A 4,990-nucleotide genomic window follows, 5' to 3' on the forward strand; every position below is an offset into this window, starting at 1 on the left:
TGCCCTTTATAACACTGATAGTGAGATAGCACTAACATTCCTGCAACTTAGCTTCTCAGATATTTCTATTTAAACACACTGGATTAGATAAAACAATAAAAAACAAAGTTTATTGACTACAAATAAGGAGGCATAGAAGTCAGAGATGGTTTCAAGAAAAATAAAGCTAGAATGCAACTTCTTCCTAAGTTAACAAATGATGTGAAATTCAAAGCAAAAGTTTCCTCACCACATGCTCTCAGCAGTCTCACTGACCAAACATCTTCGGTCAGGACCCATCCCGCAGTCCAATGGCTGCTTCCTTTCTCCCTTCAGATGCAGAATCAATGGGCAGAGAGAGGGAGAGAGAGAGAGCGGTGCCTTGGGATGTCTGCACCTTCTTTTTAGAGTCCTATTCCCCCTTTGAGAAATATTTCCACCTGTTTACCGTAAGACGAAGTGTCTTTGTGGAAGGGTGTTCCCCGATGCTTTTTCCTCACCTATTTAGATACATAATTAAGTAGAACACACATTTCTTTGTTTGAGACAGAGCAGTTTGCCATCTTCAGTTTTGAACATGTATTTATAACACAATACAGTGTAATCTTATAACTTCACATCCATAATATAAAAATATTATCAATATTTATGAGGAGAGCATGACTATTTTTTTTGACTCATAGATTTATTTAGCATCTTATAGCTGAGCTCTGTGTGCAGATAATATGCATGCAAGATGGACAGTTTTGTGAACTTCACAAGACCATAGCATGCTGTGGCCTCCCCCTGAGCTCCTCTGGTCATCATGTGGCCAGCATCAAGCAAAATGAGTGAACCTATCTTTCCTACTTTGAGGAGTAACCTAGCAAGGGAAGGACATAGGATAGCATGGTGATTGGAGTGCTATAAATAGCTAGATAATCTGGAGTACTCTTACATGTCTTAAAGGTTTTACATTCCACCTACTGGGGCCAGGACAATGAGGTTACTCTCAAACCAGGAATGACAGAGAAGATATCAGCTACACCTGCAAACAGTTACTACGTTTCACCTGATCTAACTTTCTGGTCCTTTGATTCCAAATTTGATGCTAAGGCTGGTTGAAAATTTTTCTTGAGAAGTTTTTTTGAGAGGAAATTGGATTTTCGGTTTAACTATTTTTTCCAAGGAGTTATCTTTTCCCTGGAAATTATAAGCTTTCCATCAAAATACCAAACACCCATCCTCCCTAACCATGGCTGTGGGACTCTGGTGATGTTCCAGGTCAGTTCAGCAAGAGGAGAGTCCATCATGCATCATGGAAGATGTAGTCCAGCCTGGGAGCCTGGCCCATGGATTGTTGGTGTGTAGTGTCTGAGGTACCCTGATGGTATTTCCGAGTCAAATGATTAAGTTTTTACTGAGAAGATTTTGGTCTTCACAAAAAAAAAAAACAAAACAAAACAAAAAAAACATCCTTTGTGGCTCAGGTCTACACAATACCCAGCCTGAAGTGAAAACAGCAGGAAGAAATACACCCCTAACCTCGTACTCTGTAAATGTGGCATAAATTCCATCATTTAATAAACCAGTAAGAAAGAGTCAGTCAAATTAGTCCCCAGGGCAACAATTACACGAAGGATGACTTTGGTTAACTGAATTAATTAATTATGTGTTATGGCTCTCTGAGCTCAGCTATTCCCAGTTGCTTCAGGAATCATGTCCCATAGATCACACATCTTAGTATAAAGCTTCCCGAATGGTCCAAACTGGCAATTTCTGTCAATGATTAAACACCACCACAGCTATCTCTATCTTCTCAGCAGGTACGTGCTATTGTCCTGAATTCCAGACACGCACGCAAGCAGGCATCTTGGGGATCTGCAGGTATTGAATTCCAGACCTCCACCACTGAAAGCCTCAGCCCCAACTCCCGCCACTTCAGCTAAAGGAGCGACCTCCTTGGTTAGAAAAAAGTAGGCAATTGCCTAGTCACTGAAGCCAGGGCTTCCCATGATGTCTCTGGGTTTTCATACAGGATAAAGTAAATGCCAAAAAGCTTACAAAGCATGGTAAGCAACTTTACCCCAAACGGACATGCCAAGACACAGAGCTTCCCTTGCCCAAAGAGTGTGGAAAGATTGACATTCCTTTACTCTCACTCCTTCTTTCACTAAGGAATAATCCCTTCAGATGGATTCTCTCCCAGCAGAGTCACAAGTTGCTGTTTACTTTTCGGATTCGTGAACAGTAATATTTGTGTGTGGGACATGATTAACCTGTGTGTCATTGTGTTTGCACAGAGTGTGCATTTTATCGAACATCTGGAATGACCAAGTGTGAACACCTGGCTCTGTGGACTAAGCCCTTCCCTGAGTGGGTACTGATGTCCACTGAGAAACTGATCTCCATTTATCCTCTCTTACCTCTTTACAGAGAAGGGACAGATTTTCCTCACCATCCACCTGCTCACATCTCTGTAGATGCCTGATCTGTGTTCAGAGGACATGGGAAATCACTCGGATGTGACTGAGCTCATTCTGTCAAGACTGACAGCTCGTCCGGAGCTGCAGGTCCCCCTCTTTGTGGTATTCCTACTGATTTATGGTATCAACCTGCTGGGAAATGGAGCGATGATCTTGTTAATCACAATTGATCCCCGACTCCACACCCCCATGTACTTTTTCCTCAGGAATTTGTCTTTCTGTGACCTCTGCCTTTCCTTGATAATTTCCCCTCAGATGCTGCTGAATTTCTTAGCCGAGAGGAAAAGTATTTCTTACACTGCCTGCACTGTGCAAATGTATCTCTCTATCGTTTTTTTTTTCAGATATTGAGTGCCTCTTGCTAGCTGTGATGGCATATGACCATTATGTGGCCATCTGTAACCCACTGCTCTATACGGTCACCGTGTCCAGACATCTTTGTAAACAGCTGGTGGCTGCGGTGTACACTGTGGGGGTGGTGGATTCAGTGATACACACGTGTTTTACATTTCGGCTGTCATTTTGCAGCTCCAACATCATCAATCATTTCTTTTGTGACGTCCTCCCACTGTTGGTGCTCTCCTGTTCTGACACCCATATCAATGAGATTGTGGTCTTTGCTTCCATGAGCTCCACTCAAGTGATCAGCTTTGTGAGTGTCCTCCTCTCCTATGTAAATACCATCTCCGCCATCCTACAGATCCGCTCTCCCGAGGGAAGCCACAAAGCCTTCTCCACCTGCACTTTCCACTTGACCTCTGTGGTCCTGTATTTTGGCACCCTCTTCTTCATGTATTTATGTCCCACCCCCAGCTATTCCATGGACCCAGACAAAGTGACCTCAGTGTTTTACACGCTATTGATCCCCATGTTGAACCCCCTCATCTACAGCCTGAGGAACATGGAGGTGAAGGATGCCCTGAGGAAAGCAATGAATAAACTCCTAACCAATTCTTGAATCTTTTTAACTGTGTATTGGTTTAGTGGTGGGAAATGGAAATAGGTGAATTCAATTCCCAGACCATTAAAAGTAATTTTTTAGAGCCCGTGGGAGTATTGTTGTTTATTGTATTGTTGTTATTATTATTTTTTTTTCTATTCCTACAAGGTCTGCAGGCCCAAACTGAGATCAGTGGACATAACATGGGAAGCATCACAAGGCCAAAGAGAAAGAATGGTTTTATAAGCTGGTGGCCAGGGGCATCCACCTTGAGGATGAAATGTTGAACTTCAGATCTCAGGACATTTTCTGGCAGTTCCAAAGGGAATTCTGTGACCCAACGAGTTACACGGAGTTTTAGGAATAAAATTAGGAAAAAAATTGCAAAAACTATGTGTGTGTGTGTGCGTGCGTGTGGGGGGGGGGGGAGGAGGGCAGGGGAAGATAGCACAAGAACCCATGTACTTCAATTGCAGGAAGGGTGGTTTAGGTTGGACATTAGGAAAAACATCCCAACAGTGAGGGTGGCTGTGCACTGGAATAACTTGCCTTGGAAGTTTGTCGAATCTCCACCATTGGAGATTTTTATGAGCAGGTTAGAGAAACACCTGTCAGGGATGGTCTAGATAATACTCAGTTTTGCTGTGTGCAGGGGAGTGAAATAGATGATCGCACAAGAAGCCCTGCACTTCGAGGAGGGCAGATGCCAGGCAGAGCACTGGACAGCGCAAGGGACACACACCTGCCAACAGTTGATATTCAGCTCCACTGTACCCCGCACCACATGCACACACAGAGTGCCTAATACACACCAAATGCACACACACAGAAGGCACAGTACACACACACAGAATGCCCACTACAACTCACACAGGGTGCCCACTACACACAACACACACAGTGCCAACTGCACACAACACACACACACACACAGCCTGACACTGAGCTTGATCAGAATGCAGAATAATCTCTACTGGGAAGCTGGGACAGCTGCAATATTTCTAACTTGCCTGAACAAAAAGAACTGAAGGGGATTCTGCTGCCCTGGCAGGGAGATCTGACTAGTTTTCCTAACTGGTCTTTTCTATTGACATCTGTGAAGGTTCCTTCCCCACTCTGAACTCTAGGGTACAGATGTGGGGACCTGCATGAAAACCTCCTAAGCTTACTTTTACCAGCTTAGGTTAAAACTTTCCCAAGTTACAAACTATTTTACCTTTTGCCCTTGGACTTTTGCAGCCACCACCAATTTTTAACCGGTATTATTATTAGGAAAGAGTCCATTTGGAAACGTCTTTCCTCCCCAAAATTCTTTCAAACGTTACCCGCTCCCCCTTTCTGGGGAAGGTTTGATAAAAATCCTCACCAATTTTCATAGGTGACCACAGACCCAAACCCTTGGATCTTAAGAACAATGAAAAACACTCAGTTTATTAAAAGAAGAATTTTAATAGAAGAAAAAGTAGAAAAGAATCACCTCTGTAAAATCAGGATGGTAAATAACTTACAGGGTAATTAGATTCAAAACATAGAGAATCCCTCCAGACAAAACTTTAAGTTACAAAAAGACACAAAACAGGAATATCCATTCCATTCAGCACAGCTT

General features: G+C 43.1%; 1 pseudogene; it reads left to right on the top strand.

The window, feature by feature from the left end:
* Positions 1-2,465: 2,465 nt before the first annotated feature.
* LOC144265907 (olfactory receptor 8U3-like) lies at positions 2,466-3,402 on the top strand (annotated as a pseudogene).
* The last annotated feature ends 1,588 nt before the right edge of the window (positions 3,403-4,990 follow it).

Source organism: Eretmochelys imbricata, chromosome 6 (assembly GCF_965152235.1).
Source record: "Eretmochelys imbricata isolate rEreImb1 chromosome 6, rEreImb1.hap1, whole genome shotgun sequence".
NCBI lineage: Eukaryota > Metazoa > Chordata > Testudines > Cheloniidae > Eretmochelys > Eretmochelys imbricata.